Genomic DNA, 23,960 nt, shown 5'->3' with positions numbered 1-23,960 from the left:
AGGAATTAAATTTTTACCCCATTTGGGGTAATTTACCCCTGTTCCCTGACCACTGCTCTAGACCTCTATGTGAATGGACAATTCATATGTGGTATGCTTCAGCGAATTTGCACCAATTAGACCATCACAAGATTATATTGCTTGTCTATAATAACATTGCTCAGTAGCATTATGCTCCCTGTTCCCTATCATGATGTCACTTATTGCTAGGTTTACAAAAGATTATGTAAGATGACAGGACATTACAATCATTCAGTGAGGGCAGTGGCGGAACTTCCATTGGTGCTACAAGTGCCGTGCATCAGGGCCCATGGAGATAATGGGGCCCTCTGCATGGCAGATGCGGAGGGTCAGGGGCCCCAGTTCCCTCCTCCCTGTCTCCCTGCACAGGGACCCAAGGCTCACTAGTTCTGCCTCTGAGTGAGTGCTGTATCACTGCCCAACATGGGTTACAGGGATATACTGCATAATTTTGGGTCGCTAGAAGATCCATTATGACTTGTAACACAAACTTTGGTTCCATTACATTGTTCTATTTACAGCAAATAGTATTGTTTGTATTTGCTTGATTGGCACAAGAAGCAAGTAACCTAGTCCTAATACAGATAAGATATAACCAAACATAGTCCACTCTATGACCAAATACAGAAATGAATTGCAGTACCTGATGTTCATAAAAAGTACAGTGAAATTTGAGAAAAGCAAAATGTCCAAATCCGTTCTGAGTAGTATTCGCTTCATTCTGCATTTGGCTGTGGAATTTACCTAAAAGCATTTCATGAGGAATATACTTTATATATATATATATATATATATAGAGCAGCCTTATTAATAGATTTTCAGAAGATGCACTACTGATACATTTGCAAAGAATATGTATTGAAAAGATGACTGCTATTGATTTGTGAAACTTATTCTTGTTTTGCTTTATATAAGACAGATTGCATAGGTCCTTTCAAAAGCATTCCTTGCAGCTACAAGTTTTCTCTGCTGATCACTTTTATCCCTAATAATCAGACAATAAACAATAAGACACTATTACTATTACTAACTTATCATGAGCAGAAATTCAAGGTCCAATTTTATTTTTATTTAAAACATTTTTACCGTGATATGACAATCTAAGCAAAGAATACAATTGCAGAGATACATCCAGTGAAATTAGTTGCTCAAAAGTTATCTAAAAGATGCATGGTACAGTCATCAATTAGTTGTAATTTTTTTATTTTATTTATACAATTTAACAAGGTTAGTGCGGTATAGAAGAACCACGGAAGGGAGTGTGCTGCCCTTTTATTCTAAAAGAAGTGTAGATATGTATGCACAATTGCAACTAGTATGAACTTCTATCTCTGTCTGAAATGCATCTGACTGCAATCTGTATTTTCCATGTATGTATCCACCATGTGTCAGCAACTGTTTCTACCTGTGTTTAAGTCTTGATCTATGATACAAATTGGCTCACTAGCTAACTCTCAGCACCTGTATCCATTTGATTAGCTAACCACTCAAAATAAAAAAAAACATCTTCATCTGTTACATACAGAATCTGCATTTCTCTTCTCACTGTTCTGGACAGTGTAACTTGTTGAGTTTATATTTCCCTGTTAAAATAAATCCCTATTGAATCCCACAATGTTTATAATGTGCAAGGCTGCTACAGAACATTGCAGCGAATTAAATTGACTCCATTCATTATAAAATCCTTTACCCATATTGCCCCATTACTATTCCACTCCCCTCTAATAAAAACTAATTAACATCTTTCATATCCTCAGTCCTTAACTGTAATATCATCAAAATATTGTCAGGAAATAAGATCTTTTCAATCAACAAACATAATTTTTCTACTTCCCTCTCCTTCTGCTTGTAGTAGCTGGTGGTATATCACCAAATCCAGCCCCCTCCCCCCACATCTCCCATAGACATCATTCTGATTCAGCACACTATAGAAATCAAGCAAACCTCAATCATATCACCTGTCTCTCATCACTTTCAAAATGTACCCTATTGAGATGCACACTCAGTTTGTAACAAACTAACCACCATCCAAGACCTCCTTCTTCTCAACAGCTTCGACCTCCTACCCATAACAGAAACATGACTCACACAACAAGACAATGGTTACTTTCAGCTCTTTCACATGTGGTCTCCACTTCGCCATACCTCCAGGCTTGGAAGCAGTCAAGAAATTGGATTAGACTCCTGCTTTCTCCAAGCTACACATTCACAGTTCTACCAACTGTTGCATCACTCACATCCCCATTTTATCTTTTGAAGTACATGCTGCGCAAATATTTAATCTCTTCAACATTTCTCTGCCTGGCTATCACATTTATTTTACTCTGACATCCCCATCATCTTGGGTGATTTCAACATCTCAATTGATGACCCACGTTTTCCTTGTATCTTCAAAACTCTTCTCTTTGATTCACTCAGTTCACTGACTCATCTACTTATTGTGATAGCCACTGCCTTTCTACAGACTTTGTTTAGTTTCTCCTTTCTTTCTCTGAAATCACTTGCAAACTCTCCTTCACCACTGTAACCTCTTTGCACTCTAACTATAACACATCTCCTCATACCCACAGAAATCTCAATTCTATTAATTTTCAAAAGCTTTACACCTACAACAACTTTTCTCCCAAATTTCCCCAATCTGGCAGTACCATATCTTAATCAAACCTCAGCAACAGCCCTTGACCACAAGTCTACAGTTATTATTTTACCTTTACATTGAACTCGTTGTCAGTGGTGGCATATTAAAGAAACAAGATGCCTTCAAAAAGTAGAACATTGGCAAATGTGTTGTACTGCTCATGACTTTCTCAAATATACTGCTATCTACTACTCCTACCAACCTGCTACAAATACAGACAAACAATATACACCCAATTTCTCATCTGCAGTATTATAATCTTAAATGCCCATTAAATCATCTTCTCATCCCTTCCACATCCCCCTCCATCTCACTAAGATCACTGTCCAAGACCTTGCTTCCTACCTCAAGGACAAAACTGACAAGACCCCCTTATAAAAAAAAAGTGTAATTGTCTAAGTGCTGAACTCCTAATATAGCACTGTATATTTCTGAATTTGCACTACAAAATGTAAGGTCTTATTAAAATGGATTCACATCAGAACACATATGAGCAGGAGCAGCAGGCAGCTGCTGCCACCAGTCCTGATGAAAGTCTTCCCTGTACGTCATCTGGTAAAGCCTATGTAAATGACAGTCTTTTGAAGTCAGGTGAAAACATCACACAAAAAAACACCTTTTACTGTGTTGAAGAGAAAAAGAGCTGTAATAGAAGAAAAGTTAACTGGCGATTAAAAAAAAAAAATGCCAACATGCAATTCTACACACGCAGTGGCAAAGAATGAGGCCTTCACCTTTCTTTATTAGTGCGAGATCTATAAAGGTTACTGAGGCTTCTTCTTCAAGCAAAGACAAAGTAATTCGGAGTCCAAAAGTGGTGCACAACTACTGTTATGTGTGAAAGCCGAGCTGCAAGAAAACAGTAAGGCATTAGAGGATAATGTATGCTCAGAATCAGAAATGACACCAATCCCTGAGGAGAGTCCATCCACGAGTGTTATGTGTAATCGTGACCATTCTGATAGTGTACCCATAAATGGAATCTTTTTACAAAATTTGCAAAATAAACCCAAAACCAAAACACGCAGGGGCGGTTTTGGCAAAACCAAAACACGGGGGTTAGTGAGCATCTCTAAAAAAAAGCAAACACTTTTACTTATACTCCTCTCCTCTTGCATATATCTTAATGGTTGCAATGTTGTACAAGTACATAAATGCCAAACTCTTCACAGTTCATAATGGTTACACTCATAGCTTGATACAACTAAACTACTCCAGCACAGTTCTTTAGCAGAAGTCAAAGCTATATTTCAATCCACCTGCACAGTATGTTGTTAAAGCAAGCTCAGTGTAAGCAGATTACCAGTTGCTTTGCCAGGATCAGTAGTGCCAGGACTGCTAACATACCATAGCCTCTCCATGTCTTTCTCATTCCTCTCCATGCACACTACAGACTTTCAGACAGATCTCCAGCATAGTATATCCAAGGACTCCTTCTCATGCATCCATACCCAATATCCAAGGACACTCCAATAATTCACCCCACTGTTAGGAACCCCTCCAGCCGGCACAACACAACCCGGAGTCTACTCTGCCAGTCAGGTGTTCACTGGAGCCCCTGATGGTGGGGACAGACTGGGCTGCGGACTGACAGAGGGTCGTGAAGTGGGTACCGGCTGGGAAGAACCCAGGCAAGCGGAGTGGAATCCAAGCAGAGGTCAGGGGCCGGCAGCAGACAACAGTACCAGTATACAAGCTGGGGTCAAGGGTCACGAGCAGACAGGGAGGTCGGTATTCAAGCCAGAGGTCAGGGTCACGAGATTCACAAGCAAAGTCCAAATCCAAGCCAAGGGTCATACACGGAGAATCAGTAGAAGTTCAATAGACAGGAACAGGAACAAAGCAGGTCAGCAGACTGGGTAGCAGAAGCTATAACTGGCAATGAGGCAGCAGACCTCATTGCCTTAAATACCCAGCTGAACCAATCACAGGTTGAACACACTCCTGCAGGTTAATAAAGCAGTAACTAACAGAGCCAATTAGGGCTTGCCCCTGGCCTGCACAGTTGCAGGCTAATGTCTGTAATTGCCTCCCATAATCCGCCCATATTAATTAGCCCACAGGCTGTAGAATGAACGCTGCGCCCGGCCTCGTCCTATTGCCGGGACGCAGCGCTGAAGCGTCTCTTGGTTGCCCCGGCAACGGCCGGGTTATGGCCGGAAGTGACGTCCCGGTCGCCATAGCGACGGCCTGGACGCGGGTGAGTGAGTCGCGGCGGCTGGGCACCGCCGCGGCTCGTAACACCCACTCAGTGTAGTTATTCCAGGTAGTGTCGGAACTACCATTGGTGCAGCGGGTCTAATGTGTCAGGACCTATGGAGATAATGGGGCCCTCTGCACGGGGAACTAATGGTATAGTGTCACTTCCCAAAGGGGCTTTCTCCAATTCAGAAATCAGTATAGCCACACTTCCCTGATGCAAGAACCCCCCCCCCCCCCCCCATTTTACAGTATGGGACTACTTTCCAAGGTGACCTCTCCTCATGGACTCTTCCTCCTCAGCATCTTCCACTATTTAGCCACACTGCCTCAGCAGCGACGCCCATCCTCATTATATGGGGGCACTTTGCAAGAGGGCTCTTTAGCACTTTCCTCATTCAGAGTTTTATCTGTGGGCACTCTCTTCACATGGGGACTTCTACCTCCTGTAATATACTATTTGCCCCATGTGGCTCCTTACTACACAAACTCTCATTTGGTGGTCTACTTGTGGGACTTGTACTCCATACTGGTGGGCCTCTGTTTGTATGGGGTTTTCCTGGAGATGGAGATTCCCCTAGTGCTTCAGATCAGGACTAAAGTAATAAAATATGCTGCTATGCTGTTTTACAGATATTCCCCTTTTTCAGAATTGGGGCTTACTTATTGGAGCTATTCCCCCTTTTTCTTTTCAATATAAGTTGACCATTGATGGCAGCCACCACGGACAGGCGCTCTCTGACGTGCTGGGGAAACTCCTTCTCTCTTGTCCCGGGTCCCAAACAAGATGGCACTTCTCACAGCTCTCTCTTGTCATGTAGGAAATTGAGTTTTTTAAAGACCGGATGTGAAGATATATGGGTATTTTTCAATCGCTTAGCTGACCACGGAGGCAGAAACATCTTAATTTTTTGACAACAGGTCAACACAGCGGTGGCAAGAGGCTTAAGTGGCTTAACCAACTAACCAACAATTTCTATTCCTCTTAGCTGCCTAGTAGAATCCTGGAACGTATTTAACACCGGAACTGCTAAGAGCCAATCTGGATGTGTCCACATGACTTTCATGGCATTTTCTAAATCCCAATAATACCCGCTTAACTATGTACATTAAACACACCTGCCCCAATTTTAACACTTTTGCCAACTGGGCACAACAATAACCATGAAATATTAAACATTATAAAACTTACAATAATACGATAAACGACCGTTTGGTAAGATAGCGCACTAGTGTGTATGCTCCCATGATCATGTTTTTTCATACAAAAACACATTGTATCATTTGATTTGGTTTTATAAGCTTCCTAAAAATCATAACCAACAATGGAACGATGTCGGGTAAATGTAGAAGTTTGTATGCACTCACCACCAGCAGTATAGACAGATCTCTATAGAGTGTGCAGAGACACAATCTTTTCAGCATATGGTTATAACACATGAAAGGTACAGATCTGAAGGGAAATCATGTAGATGTGTACACATAAATCTGCATGCTCATCGAGAATTTCACTCGTTGGTAAAATCGCTACAGAAATTGCATCTGCAGTCATTTTCTGTAGTGTGTACCCATATTTACTTATAACCTATTATGTACTCGCTGCTTAGTTATTGTTGAGCCCTAATTATATACAATACACAATGTGGACAGGAGTAGCAATTACCCAGCACTCTAGTCTTTATTATGCATTCTAGACATCTTGCTTTCCACACATCCCGGTCCCCACGTGACTGGCACATTCCATAGCTAGGTCCACCTACTTGGTGACACGGCTGTCCCCTTTACTGATTCCCTGTCATCTCATAAGGCCCTGGCCCTGTCTCCTTCAGTGCCCTCCCAGTGACCTTGTGTACAGTCACTGGGGGGAGGACTTAAACCCAGCTACACCTTAACTTAAACCCAGCTACACCTGATGTTAGTGATCCATTATGAGTAAGAGCACTTTATTAGGTTAGTGGTGCCGTAGTTCCACTGTTTAGCTTAATAGACAACTACACCTTTATAGAACTTTTCTTTAATTAAGTATTCTCCCCACCTACAGTGAATTGGGGTTGTCACCTAGGTGGATTGCACAAAAAAGTGCTTGTAAAATGAGAACACTGCAAAGCCATTCATAGCTCTCAATATAAAAGAACAGTAGAGCTCTAAAGCAGAACAATGGAAGGACTTTTGTCCTCAAGCATCAAGAGCTGTGGTGTAAGCTGCCCACAGTTTTAGGAAACAATAATTTAACTAGTGACATCTCCATTAAAATAATATTCTAATCTATTGTATTTTCCTATGTACAATAATGGTTAATTCTTAATTTTACCAAGCTAGTATTAAGATTTTATGTAAGGATGATGTAGATGAAAAGATTTATCTCTGCAGTGCCCAGTGGTTATGGTAATATGGTAAGAGATTAAAACGTGTATATTCCCTGAGGCATAAACTCCCGAGATGATGAATTTTTGTGGAAAATATTTCTGCTCTAGTTGCTTATTCATTTAGCTACTGCCCAAGAGTTGATCAACCTGTGGCTAAACATAAACAGCATATATGTATGGTGCAACTGGGACATTTAGCCTACAAACAATGCATTAATACATATGTAGTCCAGCTACAGGAAAGCCTCAAGGGCATCTCTTATGCTGGAGAAGATCTGCACATGGGTGAATTAGGTTTCAGAGTGCAAATAAATTATGTTGTTTTAACATGTAAGAAAAAATATACTCCATGCCGCCTTTATTGCTTTTCATGGGAATAATTGAATAATTACATTTTATATAGTGTTTTGTATTTATTATAGTACATGTTGTATCAAAAAAAACAACACAATTATAAATAAACGTAACTTAAAAATGCTCAATAGGGAGTGTTAAATGCCAAAGCTAGTGATCATTAAGCTATCAGAAGGAAGTCAATGATGTTTATGTTAATGTTATGCATATTATTTCATATTACTCTATAATCCATACACATAGATTTTACTTGACTAGAGAAGTGTTTTAGATGTGTAATGCAGAAAAAGGCCTGATGAGAAATCAGTTAAGTATGCCAGGTACAGTGCAGAACCTGTTCAGACTATAAAAGAACATGCTATTAAATTGTTAGTGGACTGAGACTATAAGTATTCCAAGAAATCTTCAGAGATTCCTAATCTTGCCAGAAACGCACAGATAAGTCAAAGCTATGGGCTAATTAGAGACCTTGTGCTCACCTGCTTGTGCCAAAATCCTAAATCTTCTCTTTCTCAGAAACTTGTACAGCAGTGAACTTATTACAAGTCAGTGTTTACTTTTCACATAAAAATCTGCTTTAAGGCTTGTAAGGCAACCAGAGTAAAATTTAACTCACTCGACAATGGTCTCCATACAATTTTCTGGGGTAACCCACTTCTTCTTCAGTTAAAGGCAATCTCCATCCCCAATATTTTCAGATTATGACCTTTAGTGATATACTATAGGAAAATTCCCTTTCTTCTCACGCAAGAATTCTCTCTTTCAGTTTTTATAGAAACAGCATGCAGTCATTAACACAGTTCCCACAGAGGCCATTGGCCCTGGAACGGCGGCTGATAAGTCAAAAGTGCCATAAAGATCTATAGTGTATATACATTACTAAGGGGTTTGAAAAATACAAAGAGTGTATTTAAAAAAATATCATAAGAGTCATGACAAGTGATGCTGGAGTCGCTGCCTCAGTCTGTAATTTCAGCCAAGAGTTGTAAAATAATATTGAGATGCTTACATAGGGTTTATTTCACCCAAATTAGGCTCCATAAAACAAATTCAGAGATTTCAGACAAATGTCCTTAATGAAATATCGGGTATTAGTGAGCAACTCAATCAATCCGAAGTTAAATAAGGCCTAACTCGGATGAATCCTGCAGATAAAAAAACACCTCCTGTAGAATCGGTCCAATCTGTGGCAAGCAAATGAAAAGTAAATCACAGTGCAGCAGTCACCATCAGATGACCATAACCTTATAAAAGTAGCATGTAGCCATTTTCACACACATTCTTCCAGGTTGTATTATGACGGGATCAGTGTTAGCATCCATTTTCTCTTACATAATTTATGCACTACTAAATTGTTTCCCTCATACTCCCATATATTGCTGTCTACCCTGATCAGTCTTTACTCAGAATCTGCCTTTACAGCCCTTACAATGTATTAACTCCTTAATCAACTGAGTAGAAACACACCTGGAATGTATATACAGGTAGCGACAGCAGGGCAGGTGCAGTATATCTACGCTTCTAAGGTAGGCATAACAACCTCGGCAAAAATTTTTTTAGCATGATGCCACTATTATCAAAAGAAGCACAATGAGGATGCAAGATTAAATGCTGCTGTGTTCTTAACGTTTGGCAGAGTAATTGTTCAGGCCCTCTGTTTCAGTCGTTTAGGACCCCCAAGTGATTGGTGAGCTGGCAAAGAGTACGCTGGTGAGGTGTTCATGGGCAGACAGCTGAACACATCTATGACAATTCAGGCTCAGCCGGGTCAAAGGGCAACCAAATTTTTAAAATAATGTTTAAGCTTGGTGTGCCAATGCACATCTACATCAATTCAGGCTTGGCTGGTTCAAAAGACCAGACCTGGATGCCATGATGCTTGTGAAGCTGCTTTTTCCTCAGGAGAATATTTCTTCTGCTACTCTGCACAATATCTCTTCTGAACAACTCTGCCTAATAGACCCCAAAAACCTGAGGGACACTCCTAGGTTTACGGAGGTCTGGAAACTTAACATTCAGGATCAGTGGATTTAGATGTAGTCTTCAAAGTCTACAACATAGAGTTTCAGCAGGTGCTGTCAGGATTGTGGACGGGGCTGGGATAGAAACAGTGGCAGAATCGTGTCCCACTTCATCTTAACCCATTTAAACTATGTATATTTTTAGCCTTGACATTCTCTAACTGAGATATTAGACATTGCTTATCAGCACTGTGAGGGCTAAACTGATTCCCTATTGGGATTGATCAATGTGGGCTTATTAGGCTGTCAGTGCCATTCAATCACTGCCTGTGATAGCTTTAGCTTGCATAGGTGTTCATGCTCTGTAGAGTATTCTTTTCACCACTCTTTCCTGCAGTCTACCTCTACCTTTACTTGATGCCAGTCCTGTCTGCTGCCTGTACTGACATCTTGTTATCGTATATCCTGTCTGATGCCTGTGCTGACATTTACTTGTTACCATTTATCCTTGTCTGCTGCCCACCCAGTTTGTGACTCTTATGATTCTGTTAGCCTCCAGTCCAATTTTGTGTTGTATCCGATTCCTGTTGTCAGTTTACGCTATTGTTCCCATTCTTAGTAGGCATAGCCATTTATATTCATTTACATTTTAGGCTTTAGTCTCTTATGTTCTCATAAGACCTAGAGGCTGCTAATAGTGAAAACCTTACATGGTTCTACAGATTTCCTGGTGGCAAACGTTATAGGTGCCCCAAAGAAACAATTTTATCAATTCCTGGGGGTAAATGTATGAAGCATCGGTTCCTGCAAGTCGCCTGAAATCGGCGACTTTGCAGGGGAAATTTAAAGCGGTGATGGCTTTTAAAGGCAAGTTTGCCATCGCTGGTGAAAAACGGTGCTTCGTTAGACTCCATGCCTCTGTTACTGCCAGCGCTAAGCCAAGTTGGTGAAAGTGAATCCACTATATCTGCTAGAATTGGGACACCCTCTCTTTGATAGTGTGGTGATTCATTGGCTTCTGACAGTTATTGATATAATGATTGTTTATTATAGAATCTGGAAAAAATAATTTTGTGATCCAAAAAGAATATAGAGGATCTGACATCTGTCAGTGTCCCAATTATTTTGGAATTTCTTAAATACGAAGTGTGGCTATTAAATAACGTGACTGATTAAATAACTCACCTTTATTTATTGGTATTACAAATTTAATGTTTGTCCCCTTCAATATACTCCCCATTAGCACTAATACATCGCTGTAGTCTTGTTTTCCACTGGTGGAAGGTATGGCGCAAATCAATTTGTCACTTGTTTCAACATATCTGCCGTTTTCTTCTTTACAGCATCAACTGACTCAAAATGTGTTTTTAAGCACTGATTTAACTTTTGGAGAAAGATAAAAATTGCAAGCTGCTAAATTGGGCGAATATGGAGGATGTTCAAGTCTAGTAATGTGTTTGTCAGTCAAAAACTGCTTCACAGAAAGTACTGTGTGAGCAGGCGCATTGTCCTGGTGAATAAATAAACCATTTTTCCACAGTTGTGGCTGTTTCTTTCTGACTCTTTCTCTCAGCTTTTTCAAAACTTCCTTATAATAATATTAATTAACTGCTGTGCCTTCTGGAACCCTTTCTTCCAAAATTGCACCCTTGATATTAAAAAAAACAATGAGCATTGCTTTGAATTTTGACTTGCTTTGACAAGCTTTTATCCTTCTTGGTGATGATGGTGTTTTCCAGTGCACTGACTGTCTTTTGGTTTCAGGATCGTACTGGAATATCCAGGTCTCATCACAAGTGATTACTTTATGAAACAGGTTTGGATCTGTGTCAAGTTTGTCGCAGTCAGCAAATTGGATAAAGTCATTTGAATTAAAGTCTAGCAAACTTGGTTGTCGCTGTCTGAAAAGATGCGTACGGTACGCATCGACGTACAAGGGCACGCTACGTCGTGAAAGGGCGTACGCACCCACTACACGTGGCAGCAACAGTAATTGGTCTTTTACCATACATTCGCACAAACACGCATACTTATAAAATAGTACACATTAATGGTAGTTGCAACACATAGTCAGTTATGTCGAAATATAGTAGTATTTATATGTTATATCAGAGTTACATGCATATTAGCGAAATACACGGAACAGGTTGAAGGAATCACATCATGAGTGGTATCATAATGAACCTTGTTACATATCCTACTGTTTGGTTCACTCTGCGAGGGAATCGCAGGGTGCATACACAAGTTATGAATGATAGGGAATTATGAACTACTTAAGACTAAGGAATCCTGGTGGGAAGAGCAGAGCATACCCCCTGCAGAGATGACCCCCTCCTTTGGATTCCTTAGGATGAACCAGCCAATGATTGGCAACCCCTTGGACATTCCGGAGACCTGGACCAATAGATGCAAGCTATACCATCTTCATTGTATTACTGTATTTGATTGTGTATATAAGCAGCAGCTTGTGATCCAGAGTGCAGACATTTTGTCTCCAGACTTCAGGATTGAATGACTGCACTGGATCCAGAGCGCCTGCGATAAGTAACGGCTGTATTTACTATTACTTCGCTTGAGCATATTATTCTAATTATTACGAATAAATCTTTGTGCTTTGGAAACACAAATCGAGGTTCGACAATCGTTATTGGTTAGCGACAATATGCACATAACAAGTTGCTGCAGAATGTCAACACAACATTCCTTGCAATGTTCTTTTTGCTCTGGTGTGAGAACCCTTGGGACCATCTTTGCACAAACTTTTTTCATGTTAAGATCTTCACGCAAAATTTTCCATATGGTGTCTTTGTCAATGTTCATGGATTCAGCTATCATTCGAACACTGAGTCAGTGGTCTTTTCGAACAATCTGACTGATTTATTCTACATTTTCTGCATCTTTGACATTCTCGCGTCCTTCGCTAAATCTTTTGTGCCACTCAAACACACGTGCACGAGACAGGCAGTCATTCCCATAGGCCGTAAAAAGCATTTGAAAACATTTTGTTGGTGTTTTGTGCAATTTTACTAAAAATTTCAAATTGACACGTTGTTCAACATTTAAATGTAGCATTTTTTCGGCACTCAACAGAAAACACAACCAAACTAAATGGCGAATCACAATCAAGTGAACGTCATAGAGTATTGCAGCTTGTTATGCAGGTTCAGACAGGTTCAAGGTTACTACATATGCATTTTTAACCGGTTCTGACTACATTGTTTACTAGGTGTAATCACAGTCTCATTATTTAATAGACATACCTTGTATGGTTTTGATAAGGGTCTACCTCTCTACCCTGAAAGTTAAACCTTATTTTTCAATTCTTTCAAGCATTGAACCATTGCAAGATTGTTTCCACTTTAAATATCAACCAGGATATTATACTACAATCTCTCTGTCCACAACCAACTAATAAAAAGGAAGAACAATTATATACTCTGTTTACCTTTCCTTAACAAACAGTTTTAGGAAGGCAGAACAGCATTTTGTTCTTCCTATAGAGTCCCATAAATGATGTGCTCCATCCAAACCTACTCTTGTAAGATGGATTAGAGATGCCATTGCACAGGACTAAAAGGGGAATGGGTGTGAAGTGCCTTAAATTTTAACAGTGCATTTTACAAGAGTGGCAGCTACCTCCTGGGCACACAATGCTCAGGCTTCAATGACATCTGCAAAGCAGCTGGATGGTCAACACTGCACACTTTTATCAGATATTATCTGCTAGGTGTTACATTCTTTGCTGACACACAGTTAGGGAGAAAAATCCTCCAAGAAGTCTTTCGATAAAAAGTTTGTTGTTGCTGTTTTTAAGCCCACCCTGCTTGATTTATACTTCGTTATGTTCCATTGTAAGGGCTGCCAAGGAAAATAAGAGAATTATACTGATTGTTAAATTATTTTCCTTGAAGTACTGCATGACATTCCATTATTCCTTCCCATGTTCTATAATTATGCTTTTGTAGGAAGTTTCTGAAAGACACCAGAGTGAAGAATGACCTTATATACCTTAAATAACTTCCAGGTGTGTTTCTTTTTCCTGTTTCTACTAAACTGATTAGGGAGTTAACCCATTGTAAGGGCTGTCATGGAGTACTTCAAGGAAAATAAATTAACAGTAGTATAATTCTATTATTTACATTATATAAATTGTAAGAGTTACATTTTGTTATTGTGTTTGTTTTTTTTCCAGAGTAGATCAGATTTGTCTTTTGACTTGCATACACTTTGAAATGTCTGTTGTTGATTGAAATAATTAGTCCAGAAGGTGTGGTTCCAGAATATCAGAATGTACTTTGGGCAAGATTTGGAAAAGACTGGTTTGCAAAACCGATGGACTTACTGAAGGCCAAACTGCCTGAAAATCATAATTTCACAAAGCACCACATTACACATTGTCGTCCAAATTTTTAACATGATAAGAATGCAAACTGTTAGATTTATAAAGCTGTGGTTTGATGGAAAACAGCTAGAAAAAAAAGATGGTTGTGAGAGGCGCGCAGCTTGAGTTATCCTGCCATTCAAAACATAAAAAGAGGCACCATTTATTGCAAATTATGCTTCTTTCATTCTTTCAATAGGCACACACTGGGAAGTTCTTTGTGGAATAACTTTTGTATTAAAACAGTGTAGTTATCTGAGCATACAGACATAACACATCTTGCATGTAAAAACCAATATGAAAACAAACTAGAACATTCTTTGTACAACAGAGTACATTGTTATAAAACAGAGCGACAACACAGTAACACATTAAGGAACAGCGCCACCTGCAATCCCTCCAGTGTAATCACTCAAGCAACATTGAGTCTGATTTTGTTGCAGTACCTCACCACCATTGACTTATGAATTACTAGCAGAATACCCGGCGTTGCCCGGGATTTAAAGAATTTTAAGACACAACTGTGTTACAAAGTGTTTCTCTGAGTTTGAAGAGACCAGTTACTGGATGAAGCGGCATTAAACCATTCCCAATATTTAAGAAATGATCAGCAAACTGACCGTCCATTGTGTTGCCATGCAGAGAAACTCTCATATTTGTGGTTAGTCGCAAAGTGCGAACATGCCTGCAAAGATGTGATGATTTATGGCATGCATTAATTTCATCCGGCATTGTTTCTTTTGGAATGACCGGCAATGTTTGTCGAAAATCTCCAGCAAATACAACAGTGACTCCACCCATTAGTAAATCATTGCCTCTTAAAAATTGAAGTGTTTGATTGAGGGCCTGTAAAGCATTTTTGTGTGACATGGTGCATTTATTCCATACAATGACCTGACATTGCTGCAGAATCTGAGTTTTTTCTGTTCGTTTAGTGATATTGCAGACGGGAGTTTCACTTCGGGCCAGATTAAGCGGTAACTTGAAAGCTGAATGTGCTGTTCTTCCACCAGGGAGCAAAGTTGCAGCAATTCCAGAAGAGGCCACAGCAATAGCTATCTTGGAATGTACTCGAATTTTAGCAAGTAACAACTTGATGAGAAACGTCTTACCTGTTCTTCCGGGTGCATCCAGAAAAAATATATTTCCCCTTTTTTTTGGAACTTCTTCCAAGACATTGTTCCAGACATTCCAGAGTTATGGTCGTTTTCGATGATTTTTAGGTGTTACCTCCCTCGCCACCCTCACCCTTAGGAGTGCTAAGGGTGTCTTGCCCCCACAATATTTGTTGTCAGACTGTAAGTCATATGTGTACCAGGTTTGGTGTAAATTGTTCCAGACATTCCAGAGTTATGGTCGTTTTCGATGATTTTTAGGTGTTACCCCCCTCGCCACCCCCACCCTTAGGAGTGCTAGGGGTGTCTTGACCCCACAATATTTGTTGTCAGACTGTAAGTCATATGTGTACCAGGTTTGGTGTAAATTGTTCCAGACATTCCAGAGTTATGGTCGTTTTCGATGATTTTTAGGTGTTACCCCCCTCGCCACCCCCACCCTTAGGAGTGCTAGGGGTGTGTTGCCCCCACAATATTTGTTGTTAGACTGTAAGTCATATGTGTACCAGGTTTGGTGCAAATTGTTCCAGACATTCCAGAGTTATGGTCGTTTTCGATGATTTTTAGGTGTTACCCCCCTCGCCACCCCCACCCTTAGGAGTGCTAGGGGTGTCTTGACCCCACAATATTTGTTGTCAGACTGTAAGTCATATGTGTACCAGGTTTGGTGTAAATTGTTCCAGACATTCCAGAGTTATGGTCGTTTTCAATGATTTTTAGGTGTTACCCCCCTCGCCACCCCCACCCTTAGGAGTGCTAGGGGTGTGTTGCCCCCACAATATTTGTTGTCAGATTGTAAGTCATATGTGTACCAGGTTTGGTGTAAATTGTTCCAGACATTCCAGAGTTATGGTCGTTTTCGATGATTTTTAGGTGTTACCCACCTTGCCACCCCCACCCTTAGGAGTGCTAGGGGTGTGTTGCCCCCACAATATTTTTTGTCAGACTGTAAGTCATATGTGTACCAGGTTTGGTGTAAATTGTTCCAGACATTCCAGAGTTATGGTCGTTTTTGATGATTTTTAGGTGTTACCCCCCTCGCCACCCCCACCCTTAGGAGTGCTAGGGGTGTGTTGCCTCCACAATATTTGTTGTCAGACTGTAAGTCATATGTGTACCAGGTTTGGTGTAAATTGTTCCAGACATTCCAGAGTTATGGTCGTTTTTGATGATTTTTAGGTGTTACCCCCCTCGCCACCCCCACCCCGTAATGAATTTCAATTTTAAATTTTTTTAGTTGCCTCTGTCATGTTTTAATACACTCGTATGCAAAATTTCATGATCTTCGCTTGAAAAATGTGGATTTGTATAGAAAGACAGACAGAAGGACAGAAGGACAAATTTTCTCTTTTATATATTAGATGGGGGCAATCATTATTTACTGATTATGCGGGAAATGAATTTATAATTAAATTATGAAGGCAATTTTAATGTTTCATTATATTACACTATCATAATTGTGCCTCTTAATAAAATGAAAAATTAAATTTGCCGCAATAAGTCAATGGCGCCAACTAAAATAATCTATAACACATTTAAAAATTAACCTGGTCTTTCCCCACACTTCCCCTGGAAACCATCTCCTTATTAAATTGTTTAAAAAGACCTTTTTATGGGGAGCGTGGCCTGGCGGAGCATGGCATAGGTTGTAGATACCGGAGCTCCCCAGCCTAAATATCCTGGACGGACATCCTGCTGAACTACTGGCCCTTACCTATTCAGTAGTCTTGTGGCGGAACTGCCCTGGCACTAGCGGAGGCAAGTTAGGTGTATGCTGGAGGATTGGGGTGGCTGTGAGAGGCACGAGTGGCCGGAGCGCTGCTGAGACAGAACCTGCTGGCGGGAATAGGACAGAGCTTTTACCTGAGACTTGGCAGGCTGAAGTACTTACCTCTCCTGAGCGGGGACGGCTGGCTCTGTAGAGAGAAAGCATCTGGCGGCTGGAGAGGCGTGGAAGGTCTATACCCGCGGTCCCGCTGTGAAGTAGGCTGAGGCGCCATTTTGGAAATTAATGTCGGAGAGAGGCAGAGTGTATGCGCCTGTGTATAATCTTGTCGTCTGGTAAAGCCTGTGTGTAGCAGTGGGACTGCTGTTTATGGCACAGTGAAGAGAATATTATGTGTATAGTCTAGAGCCGTCTGAAGATCCTCCCTCTGTAAAGTACCTGAATACAGGGACTGCCTGGGAGTGCATGTGTCTCAGTGACCATTTATTACAGTGCTTTTATCCCCATTTGAGGCATCCAAGAGTTTGCTGTGGATCTAACTGAGGACTGGGAGTTCTGCTGAAACATTATTCTACAGTCTAAGCTGTTTGTGTATAACCTAAGAGTGCACATATCAACATCTGGGCATAGCAGGTGCCATTATGCAAGTAACACTGCGGCTAGCAGATTGGAGAAATATGCACATTCTAAACCTGCTACGGCCTCGGGGAGGAGCTCCTGCTTTTGAATTGCAGGTATCCCAGCCTTCCAAAGATGTACAGTCGCCTGCTGATTCTACTCTCCAGGAGGTCCTGAAAGCTATAGCTGCCTCTGAAAAGAAGGTAATGGACAAAATTGGAAAGGTGCAGGTCGATTTGTCGTTGATGCGGAAGGATTTTCAGAAGATCCGTGCGCGCGGGGAAGAGACGGAGGCTCGCATCTCCATGCTAGAGGATACTACAGTTCCTTTGCCACAGAAAGTTACTGGTCTGGAGGCTCAGATGGTGTCGGTTAAAGAGAAGATGTTGGACATGAAGGGCCGACTCAGACGCAGTAATGTTCGGTTGGTGGGTCTTCCTGAAAAGGCGGAGGGTGATTCTCCGGAGACATTCTTGGAGAATTGTATGATCCAGTCATTCGACAGAGAGGAGTTCACCGCCCAGTTTGTGGTGGAGAGGGCACATCGGATCCCGGCTCAGAGGCCGCCTCCTGGTGCACAGCCGCGCACATGCATTGCTAAGGTGCTACACTATAAAGATCGGGATGCTATTCTGCGCCTGGCTCGGATTAAGGGCCCTTTGATGTATCAAAACCAAAGAGTGGCTGTATTTCCTGATTTCTCTGTGGATGTACAAAAGAACAGAGCTCAGTTTATACAGGTGAAGCGTCATCTTCGTGAGAGGCAATTGCCGTATGCTATGCTTTTGCCGGCCAGACTGTGGGTGGTTACAGATGGAACTACCCTTTTCTTTGGATCGGAGGCGACTCACTGGTTGGATAGGAGAGCTCCTAGAGATCTTCATCCGGATTGAAGATGCTCCTATGTATTGACCGCCTGGACTGAAATGATGCTATTAAATATTGTGTGCCTTGGATAGTTATAATGTTTGAGATAAGCTCCGTTAATATATATCGCTTGGATTTATGTTTATACATATTGAAATGTTTTGATTAATATAGAAATTATCTGGATGTTTACGAAGTTTTCAATTACAAGGTGATATTTCTTAAGCTTTCCGATATTTTACTTGGTGCTAGAGGTGAAGTTACGGGCTGGGAGGCTTCCCTTGTTTTAGGGGTTGCGGTCTCCCTCTCCTTTTTCGGAGTATACTGGTGTTTCCATAAATACGTGGAGATAGCTGTGTACGCTGTTTGAGGAGATGTGGGGTAGTTGTAATGGGATCCAGGTATGTTGGGGGTGGATATACAGGAGGGGGATTGTTTGGGTAGGGTAGGGAGTGGTAGGTTTGTTAGAGTTCAATGCAGTGTCAAATGTGTTATTTTCTCTTTATGCAAATACTTTCTGGTAATGAGGTTAATTGTCTCAATATATATTAATGTCGCTGATTGGTGGCTGGGTGTCTGCCTGAGATGGAGGGGTTCGATTTCTATGTGGAAATGTCTTGTGTATTCCCTGGTGTTATGGCAAATGGGAAGATGACCTGGAATGTTCGTTGTCTAAATAATAAAATTAAACGGTCCTTAGTCATATCGCAGTTAAAAATGTATGAGGCGGATGTTATATGCCTCCCTGAGACTCATCTAGTGGGAGGTAAATTGCTGGCCCTTAAGAAACCGTGGGTTGGATGGGCCTATCATGCTGCTCATACGTGTAATTTTAGAGGGGTTTCTCTCTTTATACATAAAAAAGTGAATTTTGTTTTGGAAGAGGTGGAATCTGACCCATTAGGTAGATATGTTTTTGTGAGGGGTATTTTTGACTCTAAACGTATAAACCTGCTGTCTGTCTATGACCCACCCCCGTATAGTGGGGAAGTTTTAAAAAAAATGTAGTGCCTTCATCTCTCTATCTCCTGACACTCCTGTGATTTGTTGCAGGGATTTTAATAATGTATTGGATTCCAATGTTGACAGGTGGAGGGAGGTGGGGGACACTACACATGCTGGAAAATCAAAGTTTGCTGATCTGATGGAAGAGATGGGCTTGGTGGATGTGTGGCGTCTGAGGCACCCAGCAGAAATCTGTTTCTCTTGTTATTTTACTTCATATTATGCATTTTCCCGAATTGATTTAGGGCTAATATCAAAGGAGTTGCTGCCAGCTGTTTTGGATGTTGCATACTTGCCAAGAGAGATTTCAGATCATTCCCCGTTGGTACTAACTGTAAAGCTTAATGCCTCACGAGGGCAGGTATTTTGGAGACTTAACCCTTTCTGGTTGACATTATTGAAAGATGGGAATACACTGGAGTCTCAATGGGAGGGATATTTTGCTACTAATGTGGATACAGCGGCACCACCTCTTGTCTGGGATTCATTCAAAGCTTTTTTAAGAGGCTCCCTAATTAGTAGTATTAACTTCAAAAGAGAGTCTAGGCTGTGAAGTGATAGGTTAGAAAAGGAGGTTCTGCGCTTGGAGGAGGTATATCTTTCTTCTCACATGGCTTCTGATAAGCTGGCTTGGTTGGTGGTACAGCGAGAATGGTCAGATTATTTGCTAGACAAGTCGAGGCGTAAATTGCTATTTGCTAGGCATTCCCAATATTTTGAAGCGGATAAATGTGGCAGGTTTCTGGCATATTTGGCTAGATCAGAGAGGGCGGCGACTGTTGTGGCGGGAATATTACCTGAATATACCATGGGTGTTGTGCATACTGTAACTGAAGAGATTAGTGATGTGTTTTATGGGTATTTTAAAGATGCATATGTGTCTAGGGCTGAATACTCGGATTCTGACTTGTACATGTGTTTGGCGGCTGTTTCCTTACCCGAGCTAAGTGCAGATAGCAGTGAAAGTCTGGATTTGTCAACACTGATGAGGAGACTGTTGTTCCTAATGGCAGGACTCCGGGCATAGACGGGATTCCTATGGAGCTGTATGAGAGGCACATGGGGTTTTTTGTGCCTCGTTTGCAAGAAATGTTTACAAGCTTTAGAGATCTGGGGTCGGTGTCTCCGTCTATGTCTGAAGCTCTTATAGTTCTTATTCCTAAAACGGGAAAGGATCCCTCGTTCCCGGAGTCATACAGACCTATATCACTATTGACAGCGGATTTTAAAATATTGTCAAAAATTTTAGCGTCGCGTTTGAGTCGGGTGATTGGTGAGATTGTACACTCTGACCAAACTGCTTCTACGCTGGGAAAATCTACAGCTATAAATTTGCGTAGGCTTTTTTGTCATCTGCAGTTGCCCCACCCTGCGGAGGAGGAGGCGGTTGTGGTGGTGTTAGATGCTGCTAGGGCCTTTGACTCTGTGGCGTGGAGGTACTTGTGGGCGGTGCTATTGAAATTTGGGTTTGTGACGGTTTTTGTTCAATGGGTACGGTTACTGTACTCTTGTCCTACAGCTAGAGTCTGTGTAAATGGCTTCATGTCTCGTCAGTTTGTCATAGCTAGAGGTACAAGACAGGGTTGCCCTCTGTCTCCCACCCTATTTGCCTTGGCCATAGAGCCACTGGCATCTGCTGTTAGGATGCAGTCAGATATTACTGGGTTGAAGATGGGTTGCAGGACGGACACGATTGCCCTTTACGCAGATGATATTCTGCTTTTTCTATATCCTAATAAGTCGTTACACGCGTTACTCCACGCGGTCACGGTTTTTGGTTGGTACTCTGGGCTTTTGATCAACTGGGACAAATCTAGTGTCACTCCGATTAAGGGTACTTTCCCTATAGGTCAAGTCTTACAGACTCCTCTCAAATGGACTCCGGTATTTAAGTATCTTGGTGTCTGTGGATTTCTAGGGATATGGGTCAGTATATCCAATGTAATGTCCAGCCTCAGACTGATTATCTTAAGAGCTGGGTTGGGGTGTAGAAGCAGCTGCCATTGACGGTCACAGGTAGAATCAATATGGTCAAAATGATAATTCAGTCAAAATTTTTGTATGTTTTGCAACAGTCACCGGTCTATATGCCCATAGTATATTCTGTTGTATTGAGCGTCTCATGGCCTCTTTGGTGTGGGCAGGCAAGAGAGCAAGGGTCAAGCTTACTACTTTGTATCGTTCCCGAGGGTCAGGGGGTCTGGCTCTGCCGAATCTGCGGCTCTACTATATTGCTTCTCAGCTAGCATATATTGAGGTATGGTTCCGGTCGTGGATGGGTGTGGATCTGCATGATTTTCTAGTCTCTGGGACAGGCTCTAAACATACACAAACGCAGTTTCTCTTAGCTGGTAGGAAGTCTGGAGGTGATCCTACTTTAGTGATACAAGCCATGAAGGTGTGGCGACTCTCATCTTGGATTGGGGGTGAATTGGACTGGGATCCATGTACTCCACTCTGGGATAATCTGGATTTTTTTGAGCTGGTTAGGATGGAGGGAGCTGGAGCTTGGCATATTTACAATATAATACATATTGGACAACTGTATGAGAATGGGATACTGCATTCGTTTGAGCAATTACGGGGATTACATGAGCTACCTAGGGGTGACTTTTATAGGTATCTACAATTGAGACATGCTTTGGCCTCGCAGTTCAGGGCATCTGCCCCAAGTTTTAATGCAGATCCATTGAGGGTGCGGCTGTCAAGGCTGGACTCAGGATGGCAAATTTTGTCTCTGTATTCATTGTTGTTGGAAGGATCTGGTGTGGGAGGTTTTCCGGAGCTGCAGCTCTGATGGGAGGGGCATCTTGGGCAAATTAGTGACAAGGCATGGGATATTATGTTGTGTAGTCTGAAAAATTTCACTGCATCGGTCAAGTTACACCAGGTCCAGGTTTTCTTGTTGTATAGAGCGTATTTCGGAGGTCTGCTCGTTTTGTGTCCTAAGTGTGGGATTGAGAGAGGGAATTTTTAGCATACGGTCTGGGAATGCCCGTTGGTCTCATACTTTTGGGGAGAGGTGGGGGTTTGTATTAGCAGGTTGGAGGTGGGAGTATCTGCCATGACACCAAAACTATGTATATTTGGTTCGGGTTTGGATAAAAACATCCATAAGTTAATTAGATTGCTCATTAATACGATACTTATGCTGGCGAAAGTGGTCATCGCTAGGAAGTGGATGGCACCGGAAGGCCCGACAGTGAGGAGTTGGATTGACCTTGTTAATGACACAGTAGGCCATGAGAGGTTCATGTACACCAGTAGGAATCTAGTGGATAAATATGAAAGGATCTGATACAGGTGGAGAATATCCCCCCCCCCATATGTTACAGAAGGATTGAGGGAGGTGGAGCTTTCCTAATGCAGCGTTCAGAGTAGACACCCAGCCTCCTCTATTATTGGGGTGAAGTTTTGTATTTACTGTCAATATTGCTATACTATTACCTCATTGTATCTTGTATTTTAGATAATGTGCATAATTTGTTCATAGCATCTGAAGTTATAATGCATTTTGACTGTGCTATTCATGAATATTTGACACTGCTTGTGCCCCTGTGTGGGTTTTAGTTTGTTATACCAGCCTAATGTTTTGGCCTTTTTTGTTGTTAAAAGTAAAAAAGTAAAAAATGCAATAAAATTTTACTTGATTTAAAAAAAAAAAAGAGCTTTTTATACTAACTTTCATAAGAAACACTTGGTGGCTCAAATCTGTGTTGAAATATCACATAGAAGCAGCAAATAATTCCCCCTTCCCCTTACAGCTTTCAGAACTTTCTCACTAATGGGATTTGAAATAAGACATGCCATACTTGTAGTTTGTCCCAATTTAGCCAGAAATTTCCTGTGCAATTAATAGCTGTTTAGTTTTTTAAAATAAATGTTGCAAAATGTATGTTATAGATATTTGGAATACACTTCAGTAAATTGTTAATGAAAAGTTTAATGTTTCATTCTCTTTAGAGACAATTAAAAAGTGGAATTTTGTATGTTTATTAATATTTTTTCAAGAGTTCTCAAACTATGTACTGTAATTAATCAGTCGCTTTCGTTGCTCATTTGTAATGAAAACTGAGTGGAAAAAATGCTTTTTATAAAGGTCAGTGATGTCCGGATAATGTTTTTCCTGTCATGTACAATATGCTTATTATATTCCAGAAATATATTATGATCAATAATAGGGACTGTAATAAATGGGTTGTTTTACAAAAACATGTATTTAATTTGAATAATGTCTAACTCAATAATCTAGAAGCTGAACCCTTCAAAACAAGGTGGAAGTTATGGTGTCTGCCATTTAATATAATTAACACTGCTGTGTAGTAATATACAATGACTTGCACACAATATAAGAACAAAAGTCTAGGCATTTAGTTGGCTTTTATTAGTTATATGTTACTATTATATTTATTTTAATAAATCACTACCCAGTGTAAGGAATCTCGTAGCTCCTGCCTACTACGCTTTTTCTATAGGATGGACTCCAATTAAAAAATAACCACATACCCTGCAATAAATACGATATGTATACTGTGAGGAAATGAGTGTGATAACCCTGTGAGCATTTAGTTTCTCATTTCTCACATAATGTGGATTATCGCATGTACTTTTTATAGCCCATGCTTTTGTTCCCAAGCTCAACAGACTACAACTGCATTGTCCAATTACATGTGGCTAATGGAACATTGTAGTTCAGTGTACATATGTAT

The sequence above is a fragment of the Mixophyes fleayi genome, chromosome 4 (assembly GCF_038048845.1).
Source record: "Mixophyes fleayi isolate aMixFle1 chromosome 4, aMixFle1.hap1, whole genome shotgun sequence".
Taxonomy (NCBI): domain Eukaryota; kingdom Metazoa; phylum Chordata; class Amphibia; order Anura; family Limnodynastidae; genus Mixophyes; species Mixophyes fleayi.
The sequence above is the reverse complement of the archived record's forward strand: the minus strand, read 5'-3'. Positions refer to the sequence as shown.